Source organism: Trichomycterus rosablanca, chromosome 11 (genome assembly GCF_030014385.1).
Source record: "Trichomycterus rosablanca isolate fTriRos1 chromosome 11, fTriRos1.hap1, whole genome shotgun sequence".
Lineage (NCBI taxonomy): Eukaryota > Metazoa > Chordata > Actinopteri > Siluriformes > Trichomycteridae > Trichomycterus > Trichomycterus rosablanca.
In genome coordinates, this window is record NC_085998.1 from 22,114,625 (window position 1) to 22,131,641 (window position 17,017).

Here is a 17,017-nt window from a genome sequence, read left to right on the forward strand (position 1 = left end):
TTTATTAGGATTTTAACGTCATGTTTTACACTTTGGTTACATTCATGACAGGAACGGTAGTTACTCATTACACAAGGTTATATCGAACACAGTCTTGGACAATTTAGTATCTCCAATTCACCTCACTTGCATGTATTTGGCTTCTATATGGTAAGTGGAGCTGATAAAATGGACAATGTGTGTAGAAACAAGGAGGTGTTTTAATGTTATGGCTGATCGGTGTACCTTGAATGTCCCAGTTCCACCTCATAGTTACAATAATCATAGCAATTTACTCTGGCATAAAAGCTTGGACATCAACGATCCTTGATTAATTACAATGTTTTAACCAAATGTAAGCTGTAGGTGCTCCTGCTGCTGTTGGTTTGTGGTGTGCTGTCAGACCATTATTTAATAATAAAAAAATTGCATAAAGACTTTTTAGATATAAAGCTTTTGTAGGGATTAAAGATGAATACCTACTTAACAGTCTGCAGTCCTAAACTTTCCAGAATGTTTTAATGAGGTTTATGAAAGGAGCTTGATTTGTATTCATGTGTTTATCTAACTAAAAAGTGCAAAAAATGTTATGAGATATGAAAAATAAAGTTTTAACATGAGAAATATAATAATCTTGGTCTTATTCGCCCAGTTACTGATTTGCTTTTTTTAATTTTGCTATTATATTGCTTGAGGCTTTTGGTCTGAATGCAAAAATTAGTACTCATAAAATTTTATTTTATTAATTGTTTTAGTTTGTTGCTAAATTGGAGTATAAATATCCAGTTCTATATCCTTCTTTCAAGGAAGCTGAATCAAAATAATTAACACATATTAATCCTTACAGATGCCCATTGCAGCTTAAAGTGCACAGATAGGCTAGCCCAACTTCAATAAACATTTTTTTTTAAACAGGTTCATAGTGTAATAGTGTCCGTCTAATGGCAGATTTGAACCCAGCACCTCTGTGTACCACACCAGTGCCTTTACTGGGTGACTATCACCAAAAGGTAGACTATTTAAAGTAGGACCCAAACGCTTAGCAGAGTAATCATGAAACCAGATAAGTAAACTCAAAAAACAAAAGACTCTCTAAGTGGGGCTTGAACCCTGGTCATCACACCACTGAGCAAGTGCTCTACCACTCGGTAGATAGTGCCTTGACTCAGGTGGGTTAAAATCGAATGAACTCACAGGTACAAAAGAAAATACAAACACCACCCATTTTGGGGATAAGTTTGAGTGGGAAAAATGGAGAACAAAGGACTGCCAGGGGAAACACTGGTCACCTCAAGATTTATGAGAAAAGGGGGAAATTAAAACAAAAGGCTTTCCCAATAGAAAAAGTGGAACTACAATAAATTAACTGAGGGAATGAAGAACTAATATTTTATTATTTACTAACTAATACATATATATTTCTTGTCTTTTCTTTTGCAAGATAGAGAGAGGAACTTGAGACAAGAGAGAAATGAGATGAGAGTGAAAGCTCTCAGTCCTCTACCTAGGTTACCAGCTGCGTGTGTTTGCTCACATGAGACAAAGACCCAGCAATTACTGCTTGCTTCTCTGTCTCTTTATAGACCTGTGCACAGGTGTTGGTGCATTAGGCCTGATTGCCGGCTCACTGTTGACCCCTAATGGCTGGAGTCTGCCTTGCCTCAAGACACATAAGAGACACACAGTCAAGAGTTCTTGTTTAAAGTATTTAGCAACCTTTCATGTTATTTTTCCCTTAGCTCATTAAAAATGAAGACTGATGCCAGTTTTCTCTGTTTTATATCATTATAACATATACTTCTCTAAGAATGCTTGGATGCTGGGTTCCCCTGTAAATAATAAAGTCAAAGTTGCTTTATTGTCAAAACTGCAATATGTACAGGACATACAGAGGATTGAAATTGCGTTACTCTCTGACCCATGGTGCAACATTAAACATTAATTAAACAATAAACCTAGAATAAAAGAAGAATATAAAAATAGAATAAGAATAAACACACTAAAGCGCAAATATACATACACTGACACAAATATGAAAATATAGAAGTAAAATGACCATTTGAAAATTTTAAAAATAGAAGTCCCAATATTAAAACCTAGGCATTTAAAGTGGCAATGCAGATTATGAAGTCTTTGTTAAAACCAGTGTAATTCCAACAGCAGTGCAAAAGGCATATACAGTGTATCACAAAAGTGAGTACACCCCTCACATTTCTGCAGATATTTAAGTATATCTTTTCATGGGACAACACTGACAAAATGACACTTTGACACAATGAAAAGTAGTCTGTGTGCAGCTTATATAACAGTGTAAATTTATTCTTCCCTCAAAATAACTCAATATACAGCCATTAATGTCTAAACCACCGGCAACAAAAGTGAGTACACCCCTTAGTGAAAGTTCCTGAAGTGTCAATATTTTGGGTGGCCACCATTATTTCCCAGAACTGCCTTAACTCTCCTGGGCATGGAGTTTACCAGAGCTTCACAGGTTGCCACTGGAATGCTTTTCCACTCCTCCATGACGACATCACGGAGCTGGCAGATATTCGAGACTTTGCGCTCCTCCACCTTCCGCTTGAGGATGCCCCAAAGATGTTCTATTGGGTTTAGGTCTGGAGACATGCTTGGCCAGTCCATCACCTTTACCCTCAGCCTCTTCAATAAAGCAGTGGTCGTCTTATAGGTGTGTTTGGGGTCATTATCATGCTGGAACACTGCCCTGCGACCCAGTTTCCGGAGGGAGGGGATCATGCTCTGCTTCAGTATTTCACAGTACATATTGGAGTTCATGTGTCCCTCAATGAAATGTAACTCCCCAACACCTGCTGCACTCATGCAGCCCCAGACCATGGCATTCCCACCACCATGCTTGACTGTAGGCATGACACACTTATCTTTGTACTCCTCACCTGATTGCCGCCACACATGCTTGAGACCATCTGAACCAAACAAATTAATCTTGGTCTCATCAGACCATAGGACATGGTTCCAGTAATCCATGTCCTTTGTTGACATGTCTTCAGCAAACTGTTTGCGGGCTTTCTTGTGTAGAGACTTCAGAAGAGGCTTCCTTCTGGGGTGACAGCCATGCAGACCAATTTGATGTAGTGTGCGGCGTATGGTCTGAGCACTGACAGGCTGACCCCCCACCTTTTCAATCTCTGCAGCAATGCTGACAGCGCTCCTGCGCCTATCTTTCAAAGACAGCAGTTGGATGTGACGCTGAGCACGTGCACTCAGCTTCTTTGGACGACCAACGCGAGGTCTGTTCTGAGTGGACCCTGCTCTTTTAAAACGCTGGATGATCTTGGCCACTGTGCTGCAGCTCAGTTTCAGGGTGTTGGCAATCTTCTTGTAGCCTTGGCCATCTTCATGTAGCGCAACAATTCGTCTTTTAAGATCCTCAGAGAGTTCTTTGCCATGAGGTGCCATGTTGGAACTTTCAGTGACCAGTATGAGAGAGTGTGAGAGCTGTACTACTAAATTGAACACACCTGCTCCCTATGCACACCTGAGACCTAGTAACACTAACAAATCACATGACATTTTGGAGGGAAAATGACAAGCAGTGCTCAATTTGGACATTTAGGGGTGTAGTCTCTTAGGGGTGTACTCACTTTTGTTGCCGGTGGTTTAGACATTAATGGCTGTATATTGAGTTATTTTGAGGGAAGAATAAATTTACACTGTTATATAAGCTGCACACAGACTACTTTTCATTGTGTCAAAGTGTCATTTTGTCAGTGTTGTCCCATGAAAAGATATACTTAAATATCTGCAGAAATGTGAGGGGTGTACTCACTTTTGTGATACACTGTACTTACATTTACAGCATTTAGCAGACGCTTTTATCCAAAGCGACTTACACAGTGAGCGGAACACGATGAGCAATTGAGGGTTAAGGGCCTTGCTCAGGGACCCAACAATGGCAACTTGGTGGTGGCAGGGCTTGAACCGGCAACCTTCTGTTTACTAGTCCAGTACCTGAACCACTGAGCTATCACTGGCCGCCTTTATATCCTCCTGAGACCCTGAAGAAAAAAGGTTTAGATATTTAGAAGTATTGTGGTTGAAAGAAACATAGTACAAAAAATTATTTTTTAACAATGTTATTTATTTGTTTTTTAATCATCTGTCCTTTGTAGTGGACATCAGGTCTTGTTCGATCAAAAAATGTAATGGTGTAATGTAATAATATTGTATTATTATTTTAGTACAGATTTAAACTGCATTTACTTTAATAGTCACCTAAAGATCACATCACACAGCATTTACAGCATCACGCATGGTATAACAGGAAGCAGCTTTTTGTCTTTGAAACACACACAAAAACATGTTACATTTATTTAATAAAGGGTGAGTCAAAAGTCGCAGGACCCTAAATGCTCAGCGCTACCTGACAATGCTACAGGAAACAGTGTTCCCATCCATTCTGACCGAAGATGGCAGTTTCCCCTGTTATTTCCAACAGGATGGGGCTCCAGCACACTACGGAGCAGGTGTTCGTCAGTGGCCTGATATTCAATTCCCTGGTCATTGGATTGGCCCTTGTGGTCCTGTGGAATGGCCGCCCAGATCACCGGGCCTCACACCACTCGACTTTTATCTCTGGGGTCATCTCAAACAAATTGTGTATGCAGAGAAAATCTGCAACAAACACCACCTTCAGCACCTTGAGCATTTAGGGTCCGTGGAGGCTTGTGACAGGATTTCTCCAGAGATTCTCATGCGTGTTCATAACGATTGGATCCAGCGCCTTCAGCTCTGTGTTCAGCACCAGGGACAACACATTGAACATGTCAAATAGCTGTGCATCACAGGGAACGTTCCCGGTTGTTGTTGCAACTTTCTGTGTTGATAACTTTTGAACTACAAGAAAGATTTCTGAGAAAATTATGGTCTTCTTCGATATGCTACATGACCACCTTCCCATTGGAAAAACTTGCCCTTGATCCAATATGGCGGCTTTCAAGACGGAGGCCATGTTCCAGACATAGCCTAAAATATAGACCCCCTTACCCATTACTTGCTGGGGTATTCAGATATGCCATTTTCTCCTTCGTTTCTGAAATAAAAGTGTCCTGCGACTTTTGACTCACCCTGTACATTTGACAAATGTTTTCCCTGTGCATCCTGCTCTCCTGCATGGTGATGCATGTACCGCACTCAGCATTTTTGGCAAATGCAGTGCCCAATATTTTTTGACATTGTCATTGGGCTGTGGTTCAACAGGCCTCCTCTTTTCCCAGCTCTACAGTATGGCCCTTCTCTTCCGCATCTCCTGACAGCTCTAAATCTGCAATATTTCTGAATAAAATCTTCTCTGCCTTACTCAGCCCTTTGCTTCCTTGTGCAGAAATAGGCTTAAAACAGGAGGTAGTAAGTCCTGCTGTCCACTACAAAGGACATTGAATAAATGTTGTTTTGAAAGGGGTAAAATTGCTGTACATTAATAAAATTATCTATCTATCTATCTATCTATCTATCTATCTATCTATCTATCTATCTATCTATCTATCTATCTATCTATCTATCTATCTATCTATCTATCTATCTATCTATCTATCTATCTATCTACTATCTAAAATGTGGAATATGAGATTACAGCCACTTTGAAAAGAAAGTTCATGAGCTATGTTTGCCACACCTCCACAGATGTGACATTACCAAAAAAATAGAACAGTAGTACTCAAATGGATTGCATAAATGGTGCTTGAGTTAGAGATCTTAGACACATGTCCTCCATAGAGGACAAAAATGAATTGCTGGGTCTTAGGAGAATATAGCATGTTGCTTTTCTTGCAGCTCTCTTCGTAAAAACCTGTATTATATCAAGCTTCTTGTCATGTCAAGCCTGTCCCTTGACTTGACTGACTGTGTCAGAGGTTATCCACCATGCCCTTGGTCTTGTTTTCGGACCAAAACCTTTTCTGTCTTGCCAACACATTATTCTCACTGGTGAGAAAGAAAAGCAAACAACTGCCGCCAACCGTCAAACATGACCCGGGCTCTCTTTTTTCCCCGCAATGATATGCGCTAACTGAACTTAAGTGGCAAATCTGATATTCCCTTGTGTTTTGTTTTATCTCACCCATACAGAGTCTGTAAATGATCTACAAACCTTTGGCGTCTGGGCTAGAAGTGGAAATCAAAAGGTGCCTGCCCCAGAGTGCACCTTTATAGAATTTTCTGCTTTCTGGTTTGTGCCGTATCAGTCAGTCAGTTTGCTAAGAATGATAAGTTAAACAATAAAAAGTGATTATTTCAAGTCTGGGAGAAAGTGTTAACATTGACTCTACTTTCACAATGTTGTATTGTTCATTATTAAATAAGGGATGATATTTTATATGGGATTTCCTTTTATTTTAATTATTTATATGGTGCAGTGTTATGTGGAAGCATTTTTATTTTAAGGGTCACCTAATTTGTTAGGGGCAATTGAGGAACTGAATAATATTTTACCTACTAGGTTATGGTTAACAATATATATAAATATACACCAATCAGCCATAACATTAAAACCACCTCCTTGTTTCTACACTCACTGTCCATTTTATCAGCTCCACTTACCATATAGAAGCACTTTGTAGTTCTGACTGTAGTCTATCTATTTCTCTACATACTTTTTTTCTACACCCTGTTCTTCACCCTGTTCTTCAGGACCCCACAGGACCACTACAGAGCAGGTATTATTTGGGTGGTGGGTCATTCTCAGCACTGCAGTGGCACTGACATGGTGGGGTGGTGGTGTGTTAGTATGTGCTGTGCTGGTATGAGTGGATAAGACACAGCAATGCTCACTGACCCTGCTGTACTGAGAATAGTCCACCAACCAAAAACATCCAGTCAACAGCGCCCTGTGGGCAGCATCCAGTGATCACTAATGACGGTCCAGGAGATGACCAACTCAAACAGCAGCAATAGATGAGCGATCGTCTCTGACTTTACATCTACAAGGTGAACCAACTAGGTAGGAGTGTCTCATAGAGTGGACGATGAGTGGACACGGTATTTAAAAACTCCAGCAGCGCTGCTGTGTCTGATCCACTCATACCAGCACAACACACACTAACACACCACCACCATGTCAGGGTCACTGCAGTGCTGAGAATGATCCACCACCCAAATAATACCTGTTCTGTGGTGGTCCTTTGGGGGTCCTGACCATTAAATAACAGGGTGAAGCGAGGCTAAAAAAGCATGCAGAAAAACAGATGAACTACAGTCAGTAATTGTAGAACTACAAAGTGCATCTATATGGTAAGTGGAACTGATAAAATGGACAGTGAGTGTAGAAACAAGGAGGTGGTTTTAATGTTATGGCTGATTGGTGTATTTATCATTTAAGATAACCCCGTCAAATGGACAACTTTCAAACCCAGAATGATTATTCTACTTCTCTGGAGACAAAGTGTTTGATTTTTATTTCAATAATGGCCATTTAGTCATCTTTTTTAAAAGACACTTTTGTACATCTTTTGTACACTGACCAGGCATAACATTATGAACACTGACAGGTGAAGTGAATAACACTGATTATCTCTTCATCCGGGTGACCGGATGTGTGTGTGTTGCTTACCTGGAGAACACATGGCACCATTATGCACTATGGACAGAAGGCAAACCTGCGAAGGCAGTGTGATGCTTTGGGCAATGTTCTGCTGGGAAACCTTGGGTCCTGCCATCCATGTGGATGTTGCTTTGACACGTACCACCTACCTAAGCATTGTTGAAGACCATGTACACCCTTTCATGGAAACAGTACTCCCTGATGGCTGTGGCCTCTTTCAGCACAATAATGCTCCCTGCCACAAAGCAGAACTGGTTCAGGAATGGTTTGAGAAGCACAACAACAAGTTTGAGGTGTTGACTTGGCCTCTAAATGTGCTGGACAAACAAGTCCGATCCATGGAGGCCCCACTTCACAACTTACAGGAGTTAAAGGATCTGCTACTAACATCTTGGTGCCAGATACCACAGCACACCTTCAGGGGTCGAGTGGAAGCCATGCCTCAATGGGTCAGGGCTGTTTTGGCAGCAAAAGGGAGACCAACACAATATTAGGAAGGTGGTCATAATGTTATGTCTGATAACATTTGATAAAAAAAACCACTCACTCTTAGAAAGACCACTGTTGCTTTAGCTGTCTTTCTTCTGGTGGGAAAAAGACATACTGATGCATTATAGACATATAATACCTTTTTACTCCCCTGTCCGCAATACATGAGCTATGCAGGGTGGAAGAAATGAAGGCAATTTCTATCAGATTTTATTAACAGGGTTTTTTTCAGTATTTAGTGCAGATCCTGCTGAGTTAAATTATGGTCTATGGAGTGTTGGGCTGGGAATAATCAATACAAATATACAAGACCAGTGTGTAATGTGTGTACTCTTTAGCAGCAGGGACACTGCTCCCAACTGCTCAGTCTCCTCCGCAGGTTAAATAAATATGGTAGTGCAAGTGGACACAATGGATTATACAATATCAATGCAGAATGAACAAAGTGTTATTATTGCACCCTTCCTCCTGTGAGTACTATTGACAAGGTTACCTTTGGTACAGCAGCAGCATATCATTTCCCAGACCATCACATGACTGGGACAATTTATTTCTCCCTTACCCTTTTCCTGTTGGCAGGGCAATACAAATTCCTAACAATGCCATGGTGCTTACTTGGCCTATTTATATTGTCATTCACATGTGTGTATAGTCTTGTTAATAGTATCATATCATACATCCCCAAAATCAGAAAATGTTTGGGACAGTTTTGAAAATGCAAATTTAAAAAATACTTTGTTCCTTATTTATTTGTTAATATACAACCCCAGATCAGAAAAATAAAAATGCAGTGTTCTTTACATTTACTTTGACTTTTATTTGATTGCAGACAGTTTGAACCCAATATATTTCATGTTTTGTCTGCTCAACTTCATTAATTTGTTAATACACCTCTATTCCTGCATTTTAGGCTTGCAACACATTCCAAAAAAAGTTGGGACGGAAGCAATTTAGTGCTAGTAATGAGGTGAAAAACCAAAATAATGGTGTGATTCCAAACAGGTGATTGTAATCATGGTTTGGTACAAAAGCAGCATCCAGGAAAGGCTGAGTCTTTGATGAGCAAAGATGATCAGAGGATCTCCAGTTTGTCAATAAATGTGTAGGAAAATGATTGAAATGTTTAAAAACAATGTACCTCAAAGAAAGATTGGAAGGGATTTGCATATTTCTCCCTTTACAGTACATAATATCATTAAACAATTAAAGGAATCAGGAGAAATTTCAATGCGTAAGGCCAAGGACGCAAGCTTAAGCTGAACGCCCGTGATCTTCGATTTCTCAGACGGCACTGCATCAAGAACCACCACTCAACAATAGCTGATATAACCACATGGGTGAGGGATTACTTTGGCAAACTTTTGTCAAGCTCTACAATACAGAGTTACATGCACAAATACCACTTAAAACTTTACTGTGCAAAAAAGAAGCCTTATGTTAACCATGTCCAGAAGCGACATCAAGTTCTCTGTGCTTGGAGGCATTTAGAATAGACCATCACACAGTGGAAATGTGTATTGTGGTCAGACAAATCACTATTTCAGATCTTTTTAAAAAAAAATTAGATGTTGTAAGCTTCAGACTAAAGGCGAAAAGGACAATCCAGACCGTTATCATCAAGTCCTAAAACCAGGGTCTGTCATGGTATGGGGCTGTGTCAGTGCCCTTGGTACTTTAATCTTCTGTGATGGCAGCCTTAACGCAGAAAAGTACATTAAGATTTTAGAGCAACATATGCTGCCTTCAAATGACATCTTTTCCAGGAATGTCCATGCATTATGCTGCAAACATTACAAAGGCCTGGGCACGTGTACTGGAATGGCCTGCCTGCAGTCCTGACCTGTCCTCAGTAAAGAATGTGTGGAAAATTTTGAAATGCAAATGTGACGACAAAAAACCCCTTACCGTTGCACATCTTAACACATGTTTTCAGGAACAATGGAACAAAATAACACCTGAAACAGAGGCGTAGATGACTGATGTGTCGGTCTCTCTTGATTGACAGTGACCTGTACCTTACTGATTTGCTTCAGGACAAAGTTTTTTCTATATATCACAGGTTCTCCCTTTCACACTTGCCAAATCCTTTGTTGGCATACTTACATTTCCATGAAGACTGGGCCATTTGGTCTGGTCTTCCGCTGATGTGTGATGCCAGCATACTGTAGTTTTCTGTGAACTCACCCCAGTGTCACAGTTTTTTGGGTCTCAAGACAGGACTGTTCTTTTATTTCACTATATTTTTCCTGAGAGCTGGCTTAGCCGAAGCAGGCTGTATTTTGTTGTGACATATTGTGACATCCAGTTCTGTCGTATCCTTGTTCTATATCCACTTTCTTTCATTTTTTTCTAATAATTTGATCACCTTATTTATTTGTGATTTGTACCCTTTTGTTAGTGAATGTTTGCCACAGTATTGTTCTATCATGGTTAAAACAATTGCATTGGGTTCTATTTCCATTCTTGCAGGTGTGAGGATTTACCTGGTGCTCCCAACCCTGGAAATCAGGAGGGGCAACTGGCCCTTCCTATTTGAACCAAATGTCAATAGTAGTGGTTAAACCCAGCATCGTATGATGCAGAGAATAAGAAAAAAAATGCTCAATCTCTAAAAATCATTCATTCTTAACTTAGCTATACAGGTCAGTGGTATGGGCAGGGGCGATTTAATGCACGGGCTTACCTGGGCTTCAGCCCAGGGGCCCCGAATAATTGAGGGCCCCGGATTGGCTGTTTTATTTTTTATTTATTTTGTTAGTTATTTTTGTTAATAAGAATGGGGAAGCTTACAAAATCATTTACGCGTTATTCATATTTCTGACTGTTGATTGGCCAGATAAACGAGCTGCCGTAATTCTGATTGGTGGTTTCAGTTAAGCAACGTGAACGTTCGAGCTAGTATGTGAGTGACATTCAGCTCAGCCAATCAGAATGCAGCACCAGGTTTATACACGTGCGTTCGGACGTTCTGCAGTTAGTTTTGTATGTGAGTCTCGCCTTATGGTCCCAGCATGGAAGTTCGGGTTCTGGAACTAGGCGATCTAAAGTGCTGTAACCCTCACTGAAGTCCTGACTAAACAGTTAAAGTGACTCTACCCTGTCATGTGCCTTTATTCCCACACCTCCACCACCGCAGAGCAAAAGACCCATAACATCCCCACCGGACAGCGGCTAGGTGAGCCGACCCTCTACGGTAGCAAGTGGCTAATGCTAGCTGTAAAGTGCTGCGATAACGAAAGTAAAAAAAAACACGGCAATGTTTTCGTTAAGTAAAATATAAAAATAACTAAAAGACAATAAAATATCAGAATGCATGTAATCACACTACACAGTGAGTGCACAGCAAGGGATTTTGGGAATCTGTGTAACCTGCTTAACGTTACTAGACTATATATATATATACTGTATATATAAGTGTAGTTATTTGCATTGTATGATTTGTGTACACTTCAAATTATTTCAAATTATTTTATTATTTTTTTATTTATTTAAGTACTTCTTAGGCACCTTACTATCAGAATTCAGTAGTCTAGCTGTACTAGACTACAGGGGAAAAAGAAAATGAAAATAACACACAATAAAGTGATATTTTGCATATCTGCTATGTTTGTAATACAGATTTCATATTTTAGTTTATTGGTTCTTCATTGACATTAAACTGTCGAAATATCACAGTGCTGGATATCAGATGCAGTGAGAACAGCTGTATGATGACGCCTCTGCCACAGATAAAGGTTGATAAATGGATGTGCTATTTTCAAGTTGACCTGGTGAAATGACAAAGTTCAATTAGCTGGCTGCTGAATGCAGGTTAGTTGCCCGCAGGCTGGCCATACAGTAACTCCATAGCACTGATCCACTTCTAGTATTGATTAAGTCACTCTCTCCACCGGCAAAAGGGCTCAAACAAGAGTGTCTGAAAGGCATTATCAGCGGCCACTTCAGATAACCTGATACAACCCGATACAGCCTGCTTAAGAGGTTACAGCCCCATACACACCCTTTAGATGTCTCTGACATCCTCTTTTGCTGTTTCTTCAGTCTCCTTCATACATTTTTATTTATTATTTTCATATCTCTCTCCAAGGATCGGTCTTGGTTAAATGTCTCTTGCATTAGCATTTACTCACAACAGGCAAATCATTTTTATTTGCCTGTTTTGATGCCTTTGTTGAGGGGTTTCACAGCCATGCTGTCTGTGATGAGCTGCCTGCAGTGGTCTCTAGGGTCTTGTTGGCCAAGCAGAAGGTCTTTGCTAGAGGGAGGCAGCTTGTTTGTGTAGTGCGTGGATACATGTCAGGAAGAATGCAATGAACCTGAATGTCAGTGTGCAAGAGGATGTGAATGTTAGCGAGAACAAGGGAGAAAATCGAGATAAACATGCAACATATGTTTCTGTCAGAAGTCTGTATTGCAAACATTACTGATAAATCACTGTAAAACATGTATGGTGTACTACAGTATTGTGTTTTTTACTTATTGAATCCATTTTGAATGGATATAATATTTGGTGTTTAATAATAGTGTTTTTGTAATCTTGTAAGCTAAATACAGTTGCTTTCCAGGAAATATTTGGTGTCAGGTAAATAATACCACTTACAGTATACAATAAAAAAGAAACCATTAATATTATACAGAGCACACATTAAGCATACACCCAAAAAAAAAGAGATACTATGAAATAACTAAATTACATTACATTTACAAATAAAGCTAATATTTTAAGACATAGTTTGTTATCTAAACAGCAGTTCTGAACTACCTTTTGCTGGAAATAGTTTCTTGTAATACTTGTAATACATTCAGCTGTATAAACATTGTAGGGCAATTAAAAAAGAACTACTCACACTACTGTCACATATTACAAAACTACACGTATTAATAAAGAAAAAGTAAAATCTAAATACTGAAATGAGTTCAGGTTTCGAGTAATGCTAATTAGTTGGTGCCTGAACTGCAAAATATATACTGTATATCTATATATGTATATAGGACCACCACAGAACAGGTATTATTTGGGTGTTGGATCATTTTCAGCACTGCATGTGACACTGACATGGTGGTGGTGTGTTAGTGTGTGTTGTGCTGGTATGAGTGGATCAGACACAGCAGCGTTGCTGGAGTTTTTATACCCTTTTTTAAAATACCCTGTCCACTCACTGTCCACTCTATTAGACACTCTTACCTAGATGGTTCACCTTGTAGATGTAAAGTCAGAGACGATCGCTCATCTATTGCTGCTGTTTGAGCTGTTTGAGCCTTTATCAGTGGTCACAGGACATTGCCCACAGGGCGCTGTTGGCTGGATGTTTTTGGTTAGTGGACTATTCTCAGTCCAACAGTGAGGTGTTTAAAAACTCCATCTGCATTGCTGTGTCTTATCCACTCATACCAGCACAACACACACTAACACACCACCACCATGTCAGTGTCACTGCAGTGCTGAGAATGATCCACCACCTAAATAATACCTGCTCTGTGGTGGTACTGTGGGGGTCCTGACCATTAAAGAACAGCATGAAAGGGAGCTAACAAAGCATGTAGAGAAACAGATGGACTACTCAGTAATTGTAGAACTATAAAGTGCTCCTACATGGTATGTATACGTTAAAATGACAAACAATTCTAGCAAAGTGGTCAGAAGTTAAAACTTACTGACAGAAATAGACACTTTACAGAATAAATGCTACGTTTTCTAATTTAAGTATTTGAAGTATTTGGGCCATAAAACCTGAACCCCTGAGAGGAATTTATAATATATTTTAATAACAGTGAACAGTACCATTAATACATTGCTACTGTATATTTATTTCTGCTGTTAGATTATAAACTGTAAGTAATATTTTGCAGCGTATGTCTTCTTGTTGCAGTTGTACATGAAAACAGTAATGCATTAGTAAAGTTAGTAATGTATTACTTCACATAGAGATTCTGTAGTTCATTAATGCACTAGATCATTAGATAATTAACCTAATTTCACTTAAATCTGTGTAAATAAGTAAATAAATTATTACATAAATATATAACAGTGGATTTAATAGTGATACTTTGCGAACTTCCGAAAACACCTCATTCAATAGAGATTTAACATTAAAAATCAAATGTAAGTGTAGAGATACTGATTTAGAAGATGCAGCTGATTTTTCTAACAGTTTTAAAGCACGAAGTGACTGCTGCAGCTTTCAGATGTTTTATGGACAGAATAATGCTACTTATTTCAAGCTTTGCTGGTAAAGTGCATTACACATTCATATAATTCAGGACTGTTTGGTGGGCACGTCGCTTCAGTCCATATACATGTAATTAAGTCTATGAATAAGCTGCATGCTACCCCCTTTTCCCTGGTCTGATATGATCTAATAACATGCCACAAATTATTGCATGCCTGCCTAAGCCGGGCACACATCTGCCTGCTTGGATACATTAATGTGCCTTCGTATAGCTTTTAGAGGGTTTGAAAAGATGCAATTTGAGAACGTAATGGGAGGGTGGATGCTTTTAGCACAGGACATGTTGCTTACTGGAGCTATGAGGCTTGGTGACATTTAGCAGGCAAGTGTTGATCATGGCTGGTTTTATGTGTAATGTGTTAAGTAGGATGGATTTTTTGCATGCACATCTAATCCTGCAAGGTAAATCGCAGACACACACAAACACCTAAATGTACTTTCAAGCTGTCTTCAGTTTTCTGCATATTTCCTGGAAAAACAGGCCAGGAAATCAAACTTGCTCCTTAAATCTTATGATTAATGTGTAAACTTATATAAAATTGCCATGTCTGTATCTGTCCCTGAAAGGGTAATCTCACACAAATGTTTTCCTGCTGTTACTCAGCAAGACTCATCGTTTTCTTTCTCTCCAGCACCCATCTCTATTCTGTGGTGGGGGAAAGGCCTGAAAAGAGAGGCTTGGTGCCAGGTATTGGTGACACGGCAAGCGCAATCCACAGCCGCAGCCACAAAAGATTTGGGAGAGGCACATTTGCATAAGGTCAGAGTCTGGCTTCTGATGGAAGTTATGCAGCATCCCCCTCCCCTGTCTCTTAGCAACACTCTTGCTCTCTTGGTCCATGTGTTAAATTGACTGGTCCTCTCCTTTTCTTCCTTTTCACTGAGAAGCTCACAATAAAATGCCACCCTCCAACCTATGCCTGTCACCCAGAAGGTCATCTCTCGCTTCTTCCCTTACTTCTTCCTTATTCTATTTACTGGTCTTTCATCTCTAATTAAAATATGGTTGGATTTTTGCTTGAGTGAGAAAGGAAATATTTGTATTAACATCGTTTTTATATATGGCTGAATTTTTTTCAAATAATGATTATTTGTATATGCTCAGATACTAAGATCAGAAACCCAGCAATGAGTGCTGATGGGGTTAAACAATTTAATTTATGCTTTCCAGATGTTTTGTCTATTTTCAAATAAAGTTTAGTTAGCTAAACAGCAAAATAATTACATATATTTCAGTGTTTTAATGCAGTATAATGTTACTTTTGTTAAACCTTTTTAATACCAAGTGTTTAATAATTATTTTGAAGGGTCACATGATTTGTTATATTTTTGCAAAGTCTTTTTGCAAATTTTTCCTCTGTGCCAATCATTTTGCTATGATTTTGATAATACTTTTACCGACTTACAGATATTAATGATTGACACATTTTCTGAAACACCAGTGACACCAACAGATGTTTATATAAAATTATATTCTTTGGTAATTAAAAGCAAATAGAAGTAATGCATTTAACATGTTTACCTGTAAATACAAAACATGTCTACTGAGGACTAAGGCATAGTTTGATAAGTTTAATACGGGATCAGCAGAAGCGTTCAGATAACACATGAGCAAAAACGCAACATTGTAATGCTTCTTCGAATGGGGTCAGTATTGTGGGAGTTAATGATGAAAAAAGTTCATAGTAATAGTAAGCTGTCATCGTATGACATGTTGTTGGGTTCGGATCAGAGAAACACAAATACACGGGTGTTTGCCGTCTTTGGTACCAGGTCGTAATTGGTCGAGAGAAGAAAAAAAGGAAAAGGTTGATTGTGGCCCTGTCTGATTTACTGGAAGGAGGCGACATGATCCAGATGCTGGGAAGCGGTGTTAATAGAGGGTCAAATTTGGACAATAGTCTCCATCGCTAATTTCAAAGCAGCCTCTGTCAACCGAGTCCATTTCTGACTGCTCTATCGAGCAGAATTGGACAGATGATTCAATTATTATCTTTTTGGCATGAAAGCCATACACAATTACTTTAATCCATCCCCCACCGACCACCATCAGAAACACACACACACACACACACACACACACACACACATCTAATCTAATGATAACCATTAAATAAGTTTTAAATGCAGCGTTCAAATAGCTGAATGACAATGAGAAATTACGGTGTGGTTAATAAAGAGTTAATTAAAGCAAAGTGGTTTGAAGAGGTCATCTTGAATAACGAATTCAAGACAATGTTATTTTAATTATAGTGTGGTTATATTGTGATGATGATGATGATGATGATGGTGAGGCGGAGGAGGAGAAAGAGGAGGAGGGGTTACTAAAAGAAATATAGACATCTCAGTGGTGCTTTCCATGCTGTCAAACTTAAGCATTTAAATGTCTCGATGTTACAATGTTAATAGGATTAAAAAACATGAGAGAAACAGGTGAAAGTTCGCGTAAGTTTGGCTTTACTTCGACATGGTTGTCAAGCTGCACTAAAAGGAAAAAGCGATCTCAATGCTGGATTTATTTATTCTCAGGCAAACTTTATTCATTAAAATCTTACCAAGTTTCCAAATAAATTAGACTACTCTCACAATAAAACGAGAATAAACCATGACAATTCAACATTAGCTTAATACGAACTTATTTGAAGTTTTCATATCTTGTTTATGTATAGGATAACATATCAACATAACGTGTCACAACAGATGTGTACTGAAAATAGTTATTTAAACACTCTAACCAAAAAAAAAA